The following is a 14,297-nucleotide window of genomic DNA, read 5'->3' as shown; positions in this document are numbered from 1 at the left end:
CTCCTGCCACCAGCACAGTCTTTGCAAAGGAAATGCCATCCCCGTCCCTTCCCCCACCCCCACTGTTCAGCCAGCATTCAAGTTGAGTCCCCGATGGGCTGAAGGGCCAGAGGTTCGTTGTTTTGCTTTTTGTTAAATGTTTTCCTGTGGTTAATAAATTAGTTGCGATCACTTTGTGGCGTTTTGGTCTTGTTTAATCTCCTTCCAGATATAAACTAACATCAGAATGGGAACGATCCAGACAACCTGGGGAGGATCCAGGCAGAATGTTTGGGAGAAAGCAGAGAACTCCAGTATTCTGGGATGGACCATTGTCTCAGACAACTTGTGACCCCGTGAAATGTGTCAGCAGAAGTGAGTTTCCCACTTCTGAGACACCCTGTTGGAAGAAAAGTAAAAGATTTGTCAGTTACCCCTTCCCACCCCTTCCCGTGCTTTCTCTCTTTCCTCTTCCCCTATCCCTCATTCTCAGGAAAGGGTTCCGACCTGAAACATTGCCTGTCCATTTACCCAAGGGATAAATACAGGGTCTAATTTGTTCAATTTTATTGTCACATAAATCCCAAAAGGAACGTTCAGTGAACAAATAGACATCTCGTTCATAGTACAACAAGACACAGTGCATGAGTGCAAAGTGCAGAGATACAGAAGGATCAGTTGATTTGGGGCAAAGGCATCATAATTTGGGGGTTTGTTCACGAGTCTGATGATGGTGGGAAATAAACTGTCCTTGAACCTGATGATGTGTGATGTCAAACTTCTGCTGAAGAGAGTTTGGTCGGGGTGGGAAATATTTAATTATAAATATTTCTACAGACCCAGGCACCACAGAAACTCTCCAGGTCTTTGTGCTACCAGCCACAATCAGACACTGTCCCCAGACCATAGAAACACAAGCATCCTCCCCTTCAAAAAGCTCCCAGCAGCCCCTGACACCTCCCCCCACCCCCACACCCACCAACCACCCTTCCCACACACATACAACACTAGAGACACATCGCCAACCTTCCAATACTGATCCTTCCCGGTTCAGAAACCTGTTCCCAGGCTCCATCCCCAATCCCCACCTATTCCACAGAGACACTTTGAATGACGACAATGGAAGTTTATTATCATACAAGTAAAACCCCATCAGAACAACAATCTGGACCCCAATCATCAACACCACCCACAAACTGGAAGGACAACACCATATATTCCCGTCTCGCCAGCCTCCAACCAGATGGCATGAACATTGACTTCCAATTTCCACAAAACCCCTTTTCCGAGTCTATCTTTCTCTCATCTCTCTGTCTCCTTTCCTGCAGCTCCCACCCCCTTCCCTGCTGTTGCATCCAGGTTGTACCATCGGGTAAACATTAGAAAGGCTTGCAAATTTAACAGCACGTTTCTTTACTTGCATCCAGCAACTGGGTCGCATATAGCTACAATGTGTCTCACCGCGTATGCACCAATCTCAAGTGTGATGTGGTGTTAGTGTTCATGCCGCACCATAAAATAGTCACAGGTTTCCTCAGTGTATAACATCCCCCCTTCTTAAAATAAGTAATGACTGTTTGGTTCTATGCTTCTCTCGCTGCTCTCTGTGCAGTCATTGCAATGTTGTTGGTTGGGGTTTCACCTCGAGATCCCTCAGAAGCTGTTGATGCTTCTGGTGCTTTCTGTGTCTGATCTGGTGTTGGGCAAATGTGGGTCCTGCTTCATCTCAGCTGCTGGCCAGATTCTGTCTCAATGATGTATGACCTTGGCGTCTCAGCTTTTCTAACAATCTTTGCTGGACTCTAGGTTTTTAATCACTGGCTCTGGAACATGCACATGCTGCCCTGTGAAGAGTTCTGGTCATGTTTGTTGTAATGTTGATGACTTCCCTCTTGTATGTTAGTCAATTTTGTACTTATTTCCTCTCGGTCGTCTGCTGGACAGATTTTGCTTGGCAGGGTTGTCTTGTACTTTCTGCTCATCAGAAGCTCTGCTGGGGACGTCACGTCGACCCTGAAGGGTGTTGCTCGCAGTGACTGAAGAGCAAGGTGAGGGTCTTCCTTTGTCTCTTGACACTTGGTGAGAGTGTGTTTAATTGTCTGTACCTGCCTCTCAATTATCCCATGCCTCTTGGGGTGATATGGTGATGATGTAGTGATGGTGAACCCATATTCTGCAGCTATTTCTCTGAATTCACGCCATGTGAATTGGGTCCCATGGTCACATATCACCTGTTCAAGTCTCCCCTGTTCCGTGAAGAGCATTCGTACTGAAGCAGTGATGGTTGGTGCTCTCAGGTCCTTCACTTTCCTGATGAAGGGGAATTTGGAGCAGGAGTAGGACACAATGAGATGCCTCTCCTGGTTTTCTGTGAATAGGTCTGCTCCCACTCTGTGCCGTGGCCTGGCGGGTATTTTAGAGAGAATCATCTCTTCCTTTTGTTGTGTATTTCTGGCATGCCACCATGTTTTCGATGTCCTTATACACGCCTTTCCAACAAACTGCCAATTTTGCTCTGAGTTTGCATTTCTCCATTCCCATGTGGCCTTGGTGTATTTTCTGGAGAATTTCTTTTTGCATTACCTCTGGTATTATCAGCCAAGACCCTGCCAGCAGTACCCCGCTCTCCAGGGATATGCCGTTCCTGATAGACCAATACTGATATATTGAAGCCTTTGCCTGTTTTATTCTTTCTGGCCATCCCTGTATCACCTGTTGCGAGAGCAGCTGCAGCACCCTGTCCTTTGCAGTCTCTTCTTTAATCAGGCTTAGTTTGTTATTGGTCACATGAATGAGGTGATGTACCTTGATCTCCATGTCTTTCATTTCATATTTTTCATTTGGGGAAAGACATGACAAGGCATCGGCAAGCACCATTTCCTTCCCTGGCCTTTTCTTCAAGGTGAAGTCATAACATTGGAGCCAGAGGAGTAACCTCTGTAATCTGGCTGGTGCCTTGCTGAGGTTCTTTTTCTGCATGTGTTCCAGTGGACGATCATCACTCTCTACCACAAACTGAATTTTTCACATCCCTAAACCACTGCCAACAGCTCCCTTTCGATATTGGCATGTTGGGTCTCTGCTGTTGTCAGGGCTTTTGAGACAAAGGCTATCGGTTTTCCTTCCTGCACCAATCCTGCCCCGAGGCCTCTGATGGAAGCATCTACATGTAATGTAACGGCTTATTTTCAGTCATAGTAGCTCAGTTCTGTTTCCCTGCAGACCACTTCCCTAAGCTTGTCGAAATTTCTTTGATGCAGTGGTGACCATTGAAACTCTACATCCTCTTTCAGCAACTCTCTGAGGTTGTCTGTGTGGTCTGACATGTGTAGTCTAACCCTAACCCTAATGTACTGGACCAGGCCAAGGAAGCTTCTTAGTTCCTTTATGTCCTTTGGGTGGTCCATTTCAGCACTGGCTGTTACTTTCTCTGGGCTTGGCCTGACCCCATCAGGTGTGTACACCATTCTGAATAACCGGCTCTCCTTCTCCTTAATGATGCATTTGTCCACATTGAGTTCGATGCAGGCCCCTCTTGTTCGCTCTATGGCTTCGTGTAGGTGAAGATCGTGGGTCTTCCCATCTCCACCAAAGACCTGGATGTCGTCTGTGATACAGACACTGCCTTTGCATCCCCTGAGGGTCTCATCTGTCTTTTGCTGGAAGACATCTTGGCTCACCTTTAGGCCAAAAGGTAGTCACAGGAACTTATTGAACATTGTCAGCAGTGTCAATACTTCATCCAGCTTCATGTTCCAATATCCATTCTTTGCATCTAGTTTGCTAAAGATTTTGGATCCCGCTCGTTCAGAAGTGATGTCTTCCAGCCTCTTTTGATTGCTTTGGGATCCAGACATGTCCTCAGGTGGCCATTCGGTTTTTCCTTTATTATTGTGGAATTCACCCAGTCAGTTGGCTCGACCACTTTCGCTATCATTCATTTTTCTTCCATTTCTTCGAGCTCCTGCTCTAGCCTCTGTTTCAGCTCTATTGGCACCTTCCGTAGATTATGGGTTATTAGTTTGCATTCTGGGTCTAGGAATATGTGGTATTTGAAATTTCCAAAGCACATGACTGTTTCATCAAAGCATTCAGGGTACATGTCCATGGGCTCAGCCTTGTTTGTGATCGGAGGGCGTTGCTCAAGCGGAATGTCGCTATTGCTCCTCTTGGATATTTCCTTCTCCTTGATCTCATTGTTTACAGAAATTAGCTGTAATTCCTGACAACTATTCAGGCCTAGGATCGCTGGTCCATTGACGTCAACCACAAAGAACTTTATTTTCAAATAGAATATTGTTGGTTTGTTTCTAATGTTTCTTTTCATTTGAATCGTGGTGTGCAATTCCCTTTTTCCTCCCTTCCCTTTCTTGGATGTCTCAATGCAGAGCGTCAGTGAATCGGAGTTACTGCTGTTGCTTCCCTTGACGTGATGTACTTTCCATCTGTATTCTTCTTTTCTCTCTCTTTTCGTGCCAGACCTACACATCTTTTCCCAGTGATTGACCTTCCCACAGATCCTGCACTTTGAACCTTACGCGGGACATTTTTTGCGGTCATCGATGGGATGTCGTCTGCAGTTTTCTCTGTGCGTTTTATGGCATCAACCCTTCTATCTCTGTGCTGCGTGTTGGCCTGAATGGAGAGGGATTGCATTTGCCTCCTAGTGACCTCAAAAGCCTGGGCTGCAGCTACAGCATCTGCTAGTTTCAAGCTGTCTTTTCCTATGAGAGCTTTCTGCATTTCGGGATGAGCACTTCCCCAAATTAGTTGGTCTACTATTCTCTCCTCTATTTCTTTGAACTTGCATTTTGCAGCAATATTCTTTTGCCTTGTGAGGAAATTATCTACTGACTCATCAGGCTCTTTGTTTTAATGCCTGGAACTCGTATCCCTTTAGTTGGATCATGGTTCCAGATGAGAGGAACATTTTTCAAATATCCTTTCAGGGTTATTTTCTTCCTCTTCAGCCAGCTCCCAGCTATTAAACAGGTGCAGTCCTCGCTTCCCCGTCCAAGGAAGGATGTAACTAACCTTTTCCTCTGGTGTGACTCCCTTGAGGAAACATTTGAAATCCAGGTTGCACTTCTGCTTGAACTTTTTAAAAGCCTCTATGACCGTTGTCAGCTTCCCCGTCTGTGACTGGGTGTGATGCTGCTGTGGTTGCAGCCATTTCCTACTCCAGCCCTGGTCATCAGATAATGGTGCTTTTTCTTTGTTTCCAACTCTCCATGTTTATTTCAAATTTTTTTCTCTATATGATGTGAGTTTCGATCGATCCCACCTCTGCCACCATGGTGTGTCTGTGTTGTACTATTGGAGGTCTTAATAGCACTAGAAAGACTTGTAAGTTTAACCGCACATTTCTTTACTCACATTCAACTACTGGGTCACGTATTGATACAATGTGCCTCACTGCGCATGCACCGCTCTCAAGTGTGACGTGGCTCTTAGTGTTAGTGTTCATGCTCCAGCATCAAATAGTCCCAGGTTTCCTCAGTGTATAACACCTGTCTTCTCCTGTCAGAGAGAAACCCTCTGCCCTCTCCTTTGTCACTTCTCAGCTTCTCTTCTACCCTCCCAGTTGTATCCACCCAGGTCCTCTTATCCCTCCCTCCTTTTTATTCCACGTTCCTGACAAAGGGCCCAAATATGAAACGTCGACTGTCATTCCCTTCCTGTGGCCGCTGTGTGTCCTGCTGAGTTTCTCCAGTATTATTGTGCATTGCATCTTATATTCCATCCCGGCACTCTCCAACCAGGTGGCATCAGTACCAACTTCTTGCGTTTCTATTATCCCTCTACTTCCTCCCCTCCAGCTCCCCATCCCCTTCACTTCCTTCTCTCCCATCAGAAAGCTAACCTTCTTAGCCCTCTCCCCCCTCACTTCTCACCTTCTCTCTCTCTACCCTCCCACCAGTATCCACCTGGAAGCCCCTGCTCCTCCCCTTTCCTGTCACTTTTTTATTCGGCCATCTGCCTCATTTTCGGCACTCCTGCCTCCTTTTATTTTCTATGGATGCTGAATGACCCTGAGTTTCTCCAACACGTGTCCTGTATTAGATCCCAGCATCTGTAGATTGTCTTTACAACCTCATCATCTGCAAAGAGAGGTAGCAGAGTCAAGCTTCAAACTTAATCAATCACAAATGCCAAAGGATATTGCATAATACAGGCCCTTCGCTGACCTATCTATCTATTCATCTATCTGTATCTATAGATAGATAGAGGTGTGTGTGTGTGTGTGTGTGTGTGTGTGTGTGTGTGTGTGTGTGTGAGCGAGAGAGAGAGATAGATATAATATATAGATAGATTCTTTTAAATTTAATTTAGGCATACAGTATGGGAACAGGACATTTCAGACCATGAGCCGAGCAATTTACACCCTATTAACTTACACCCCCCCTGTATGTTTTGAATGGTGGGAGGAAACCAGAGGCCCCGGGGAAAGGCCACACAGACACATTGGGAACATACATACATATATATTTTTATATATATGTAGTGGTACACCACCGGCCTACTGCAGGGGGCAACCTCTGTACCTGCAGGAGTGTAAGGGGACAGGACAACACCTGGCCAGCTGTCAATCAGTCGGTCTGAATGAATCAAGCCCCACCCAGTCGGGGTGTCAATCACCCTCCGGGATATAAGCCTGCGCCGGCCTCCCAAGGTCTCACTCAGAGTTGCTGAAGCCATAGCCAGCCTGGTTCTGGAAGTCTTTATGGATTAAAGTCCATTGTACAGTCTTTACCTTGTGTGTGTCTGATTCTAACACTGCACCACAATTTAATCCACAAAATTTTCCCACGCCAGCTATGGAAAAACTCCTGTGCACAGGGAGCCTCAAGGTCAACCCACGCCACCTGGAAGCCCAGACATGCTTTGAGATCTGGCAGCACGCAGTCGAGGCAATCGTCGAGGCATCCTGGACTCCGATCGGAAGAGGTTGATCCGACTCCGGTCAAAGCTGGGTCCACGTACATGAGCGCAATGGACACTCTCGAGAACTTGCCGGAGAGAACAAGCCCCCCATGAATGTGGTCTGTGCAAGGTACCTCCTCAACACCCGAGCCCAGCAACCCAGGGAGATGGCTGAGTCTTACCTGGGACACTTGCAAGAGTTGGCCCAACCGTGTCAGGTAGGTGTAGAGGAGATCGAGAGGCTGATCCGGGATGCCTTCGTCTGAGGGCTACGCTCGAGGGCCATCCGGCAGAAGCTGCTGGAAGACAACATCTATGCCCTAACCAGGACTATGGAAGTGGTCCAAACCCTGGAAGCAGCAGCCCTGCACGTCGAAGTTTACAATTCCAGGTTCCCCCAGGCTCCCTCATGGCCCTCTCACATGGCAGCTGCAGCCCCAGGCCGAGCTGGGGAGAGCATCACTGTGGCAGGCACCCGGCGCCCCTGTGGGTCCTGGTGTGGGTCAGATCAACGATTGCGCCAAAACTGCGGAGCTAGGAACCAGTATTGTTCCCGATGTGGCAAGAAGGCCACTTTGCAAAAGTGTGCGTCTCTAAACCTGCTGTCAGCTCAGTGGCCCTCTATGACCTCCCCACGGACACCACCACGTGCGCGTGCCGGGCGGCGCCATTGTCCCCGCAACAACTCCCCCCTTCCCCAACTTCAACCGCGCAACATCCGGCCCCACCAATGACCGACACATCGTGTACCCCGAGCATATGCACCAGCCCCCACTCTCGCTGGCGCCGCGTCACTGAGAACTACAGCAATGTTCCTTCCAGCTCAAGGCATGACGTCACTTCCGGTTGACGTAACGTCACTGCCGCTGGCCATGATGATGTCACATCCCCCAGCGCAGCGAACACAGCTGGGGAAGGAGGCCAGCCACTCAGCAGCCCCTCCCCATGTGCCGCCGCCATCTTTGACCAGGCAGCACCCGACACGGAGGGCCCCCGACGACGTTGAGAATGACGTAGTCAACACGGGAGATGACCAGGCTGTCCCACCAACGCTTCCCACGCCTCCGGGTACCATCAGCTGCCGCACGTCACATCCAGTAACCAACGGCAATGTGGTCAACACAGGCGATGACTAGGCCACCCTACTGACACTCCCCATGCCTCCGGAGGCCATCGGCTACCGCACACTGTACCTCATGACCGATGTCGATGTGGTCCACACGGGCGATGACCAGGCCACCCTATTGACGCTCCCCATCTCTCTGAATAGCAACGACTCCAACTCAGAGATAGTCCTGGCCACCACCACGCTGACCAGGGACATCCCCCACAATCTCAGGCGCACGATGATGGACATGCAAGTACATCCAGCTGGATGCCTACCTCCTGCCGAGAATCGCCGACATGGTCAATGAGATAGCCCACTACTGGGTTTTCTCCACGATTGACCTGAAGTCAGCGTATCACCAAATCCCTATCCAACCGAAGGACAAGCCCTACACCGCCTTTGAGGTGGATGGGTGCCTGTACCAGTTCTGCCGGGTTCCTTCTGGGGTCACGAACGGGATCTCAGTCTTCCAGCAGGAGATGGATCACATGGTAGACCAGCACAAGCTGAAGGTGATATTCCCATATCTGGATAATGTTACTATCTGTGGCTATGACCAGCAGGACCACGATGCTAACCTGGAAAAATTCCTCCAGAAGGCCACGGAGCTGAACCTCACTTATAACAAGGAGAAGTGTGTGTTCAGCTCCACCTGCCTCATCATCCTGGGGTACATCGTGGCCCATGGAGTCGTCGGCCCAGATCCGGAAAGGATGCGCCCATTAATGGAGTTACCTCTCTCCCCCACACTAAAGGCCCTCCGCAGGTGCCTGGGCCTGTTCTCTTATTACTCGCAGTGGGTCCCTCACTTCTCGGCCACTGGCATCAGGCAAGACATCGCGGACACCACAATGCAGGCTGTGGATGAGGACTTCCCCCTCCAGGTAGAGAGCGATGCCTCCAAGGTGGCCCTCGCTGCTACCCTCAACCAAGGGGGGGCCTTCTTCTCCAGGACCCTCCACGGCTCCGAGTTTGGGCACTCCGCCATTGAAAAGGAGGCCCAGGCTATTGTTGAAACAGTCCGCCACTGTTGCCACTACCTGGCCAGCAGGAGATTCATGCTCCTCACAGACCAGCGGCCCATGGCGTTCATGTTTAACACTACCCACAAGAGCAAGATCAAGAACGACAAGATCCTGCGCTAGAGAGTCGAGCTGACAGCCTCCAGCTACGACATCCAATACCGCCCCAGGAAGTTTAACGACTCCCCCGATGCTCTCTCTCACACCTGTGTGTCTATGACTGATGACAGGTTGCAGTCATTGCACGAGTCCCTCTGCCATCCGGGCATCACCCAGTTGTACCATTTTGTTAAGTCCCGAAATCAGCCGTACACTATCAGGGGCATCAGGGACGTGATTGAGGCCTGTCGGGTCTGTGCAGAGTGTAAACCCCGGTTCTTCCACTCCGCACCCCACCCCGGCCCACGTTGTAAAGGCTACTCGGCCTTTTGAGCATCTCAGCATGGACTTCAAAGGGGCCTTGCCTTCCACAAATCGAAACGTCTACTTCCTCACGGTAGTGGACGAGAACTCACGCTTCCCTTTCACCATCCCTTGTCCGAACACCTCCATGGCCACCATCATCAGGTCCTTGGGGCAGATTTTCACCATGTTTGGCTACCCCGCCTTCATCCACAGTGACCGGAGGTCGTTTCATGAGCGATGAGCTGCACCAGAACCTGACAGCGAGGGGCATCGTGACCAGTCGCACGACAAGCTATAACCCGAGAGGCTACACGCAAGTGGAACACGAGAATGGGGTGGTCTGGAAGGCAGTCCTCCTGGCTCTCAGGTCAAAAAGGTGGGCTGTTGAGTACTGGCAGGACGCCCTGCCCGAGGCGCTCCATGCCATTCGGTCAATGCTGAGCACAGCTACCAACGAGACTCCTCACCAACGTCTGTTCTCATTCCCCAGGAGGTCGGCGACTGGAAAGTCACTCCCAGAATTGCTCACGTCCCCAGGACTGGTGCTTCTGCGTAAGCATGTACGGACACACAAGGCCAAACTCCTGGTCGAGCAGGATTTCCTCCTTCATGCAAACCACAACTACGCCTACGTTAGGTTCGGCAGTGGCAGGGAGGACACCGTCTCAACCAGGGACCTGGCACCATCAGGAGCACCCACCACAACACGCCACCCTCTAACCCAGGATGACGCTGACCGGGCATACATCCCCATCCCCAGGCAGCTATGGGACACGCAGGCCCTCCTTGACCACCAGGGGCCCGCTTCAGCCTTGGGAGATGAACACGCCCCCCACACCCATCCAATAGGACCCTCATACGTCGACCCCAGCCCCCCCCAGCCACCCCTCCGCATGGCACCACACCAGCCACACACACCCCTGCTGCCAGCCCCCCCCCATTTCCCCTCTGACCAGTGTCCAGGAGCCAGTCCTACAACAGTCACAGAGACCCCGGCGGCCACCAGATCCTCTCAACCTGTAAATATTGTATGTATATAGTGGGTGCAATTCCTTGTTACTGCCACCCCACCACCCCCCCCACCGGGACAATTTTAAAGAAGGGGTGAATGTGGTGGTACACCACCGGCCTACTGCAGGGGGCAACCTCTGTACCTGCAGGAGTGTAAGGGGACAGGACAACATCTGGCTGGCTGAAAATGAGTTGGCCTGAAGGGATCAAGCCCCACCTAGTCAGGTGTCAATCACCCTCCGGGATATAAGCCTGCGCCGACCTCCCGAGGCCTCACACTGAGTTGCTGCAGCCACAGCCAGCTTGGCTCTGTGGAAGTCTTTGTGGATTAAAGCCTGTTGTACAGTCTTTATCTTGTGTGTGTGATTCTGGCTATCAGCGCACCAAAATATATAAATATATATATTACATACACACACACTGTATATACTGCATATACATATATAGAGATAGAGATTGAGACCGATAAAGAGAGAGAAATTTGTTGTTTGGCGGCAGCATCACAGTTTGAACATTCATATAAACTACAATGATGGGGGGGGGGGGGTGTTAATGGAAATCAGAGAAGTCATTGTTAATCCCATCTGTTTGGAGGGTGCACAATTGGAATACAATGTTGTTTCTCCAATTTGTGAGTGGTATCAATCTGGTAGTTCAAGAGAACATGTTAGAGCCAAAAGTCCCCCTCCCCCACCAATCGTCCCCTTCCCTCTCTCCCCTCCCATCCACATCCCATTAACACCTTTTGTCTGTTGCTCTTTTCTCCTCCCCCTGCCATTTCTCCCTGGCCTTTTAATTCAGGCGCTACCTGCTTTTGACAGCCCTTGAAGGGCTCAGGCCCAAAATGTTCATAATACAGTACAGCTTCTTTACCTTCTATGGACACAGAGACCTGCTGAGTTCCTGACGCACATAGATGGGAGACGTCCTCAGACATTTCTCCTGATCACCCACCCACTAGTTTTCAGGATTCCAAATGGTCCCACCCTGTAAGTGGGTTGGAGTATGAGCCGACTGCATCCCCGTGCCGGGGGAAACCCCACGTCTGCTGACACATTTCTCGTGATCTGAAACGGTATGAGTCGCTGGTTTCTCTTTTCCTTCTAACGATCTGGATCTTGCTGAGTTCGCCAAAACACTCCAATTCTGAAGTTGATTTAGATCCAGGAGGAGGTCAAATGAAACAAAACGATCGCAACTAATTTAACAACCAGAGGAAAATGTTCAGCAAGAATTCAAGAAAAGACAAAGCAACATCCCCCTGGAGTTAAACAAGAAAACCTGCGATGCTGGGGTCAAGAGCACTTCACCAAAGTGCTGGAGAAACTCAGCAGGTCACGCAGCATCGACAGGAAGTAAAAGCTGAACCATGTTACGGGCCTCAGCCCTTTGTCACAAATTTGCACAAACAGGGAAAGGCCTGAATAAAAAGCTGGGAGGAAGAACACAGGATAAAACGTCAGGGGTAGATCCACATTGAAGTGGAAAGTATTAAAAATCTGCTGACCAACTTACCAAATTACTCACAGATATCTTCAACATCTCACTACAGCAGGGTATGGTACCTGCCTGTTTCAAACAGGTGTCAATCATACCCAGGAGGCGTGTGGTAACCTACCCAAATGACTATCAACCAGTAGCAATCAAATCTAAAGTAATGAAGTGTTTTGAAAGGCTGGTGTTGAAGCTTATAAGATCCTGTCTGAGTGGCAACATGGATACGTTCCAGTTTGTCTATCACAGCAACAAATCTATGGCAGATACCATCTCACTGGCTCCACACAAAGCCCTGGAACATCTGGACAGCAAAGAGGCATACATCAGATGCTCTTTATCAGCTACAGTTCAGCATTCAACACCCTCATTCCCTCAAAAGTGCTCAGCAAACTCCAAGACCTTGGACTCAACACCCTACTGTGCAATTGGATCCTGGATTTCCTCATTTACAGACCCCAATCAGTGAGGATTGGTAAGAATATCTTCTCCATTGGCACCGGAGCACCGCAGGGCTGAGTTCTCAGCCTCCTGCTCTATTCGTTTTACACCTATGACTGTGCACTTCGGTACGACAACATCATCATCTAAAAATTTGCTGACGATACCACAGGAGTGAGTTGTATAAAGAGACGATGAGTCAGCATACAGGAGGAAGATTGAAAACTTGGCCGAATGGTGCATCAAAAATAACCAAATGTCACCAAAATCAATGGCTTCAGGGTGAGAAAACCAGACGTATACAATCCAGTGATCAGTGGGGGTCCAGAGGTGGAGGTGGGGAATTTAAGTTCTTAGGAGTCACTAGCTCGGAGGATCTTTCCTGGACCCAACACACCAATGGCATCGTGAAGAAACCACGTCAGCGCCTCTACCTCCTCAGGAGTTTGCGGAGGTTTGGTACGACATCGGAAACCCTGGTAAATTTCTACAGAGGTATGGAGGAAAGTGTGCTGACCAGCTGCATCACAGTCTGGTATGAAAACACCAGTACCCAAGGGCATAAAGCCCTGCAAAAGGTAGTGGACACAGCCCAGGACATCACAGGCAAAACCCTCCCCTCTATCAAGAGCATCTATAGGGAACGCTGCTGTTGGAGGGCAGCAGCAATCATCAAGGATCCACACCTGCCATCAGGAAAGAGGTATCAGTGCCACAGGACTCCCACCACCAGGTTCAGGAAGAGTTGCTAGCCCTCCACCATCAGATTCCTCGACAACAAACTCAATCAGGGACTCATTCAAGGACTCTTACTCGTGCATTTTATTGTCTTTTTTCCTCTCTGTGTTGTACACCGAGTTGTTTACATCTGTTTGTTTACATATGTGCAGTTTTTTTGCACTACCAATAAGTGCTAATTCTGCCATGCTTGTCGGAAAAAGAACCTCAGGGAGGTACTTGATGTCATGTATGTATTCTTGACAATAAATCTGAACCTTGAACTTGAGGAAATCTAAAGAGAAAGAAGCTGAAGTGATGGGCTGAGTCAGAGGAGGAGCTCGGAGAGAGTCGGGCTGTGAGTCAGAGGAGGAGGTGCTTGGTGAAAGTGACAAGAAGGTAAGCTATAAAAGTCGGGGGCTTACCGGGGCTTGGGCCTACTTGGTTCGGCTGGGAGTTGGAGGAGGAGCTCGGAGAGAGTCGGGCTGTGAGTCAGAGGAGGAGGAGCTTGGTGAAAGTGACGAGAAGGTCAGCTATAAAAGTCTGGGGCTTACCGGGGTTTGGGCCTACTTGGTTCGGCTAGGAGTTGGAGGAGGAGGAGCTTGGTGAAAGTGATGGGGTTAATTGGTCAAGGGGCCTATAAAAGGAGTGAAAGGGGAGGGAGCGGCCAGTGATGAGTGGGTAGTGAAGGAGTGGACACTTGGGACTTTGGCTCGAGGGACTTCGGTAAGAAGGAACTCCCTGTGTGGTAAGGTGTCCTTTTTGGTTAATCTTTTAGTATTATTTGTTTAGTTTTTCTTTTTAAATAACCTATATACATTGAGAAAGGAGGTAATGGAGTCAGTTGGGGTAGTCAAATGCTCCAATTGTGGGATGTGGGAAGTCAGAGACAGCACAGCTGTTCCTCACGACTACACCTGCAAAAGGTGCATCCAATTGCAACTCATGAGCGACCGTGTTAGGGAGCTTGAGTTGCAATTGGATGAACTGAGGATCATAAGGGAAGCAGAGGCAGTGATAGAGAGGAGTTACAGGGAGACAGTCACCCCTAGAAGGCAGGAGTCAGGGAATTGGGAGTGTGCCAGTGCAGAGTACCCCTGTGGAAGTGCCCCTCAGCAACATGTATTCAGCATTGGATACTGCTGGGGGGGAGCAGCCTACCAGGGACGAGTTGTGGGAGTCAGGTCTCTGGCACA

General features: G+C 49.6%; 1 protein-coding gene across 1 annotated transcript in view; it reads right to left on the bottom strand.

Moving 5' to 3' along the window:
* Positions 1-14,297, bottom strand: part of LOC138764681 (zinc finger protein 420-like) — a 68,156-nt gene that overhangs the window by 24,492 nt on the left and 29,367 nt on the right. The window lies entirely within an intron of this gene.

The sequence above is a fragment of the Narcine bancroftii genome, chromosome 5, assembly GCF_036971445.1.
Source record: "Narcine bancroftii isolate sNarBan1 chromosome 5, sNarBan1.hap1, whole genome shotgun sequence".
NCBI lineage: Eukaryota > Metazoa > Chordata > Chondrichthyes > Torpediniformes > Narcinidae > Narcine > Narcine bancroftii.
This window is presented reverse-complemented; position numbering and strand designations above follow the sequence as displayed.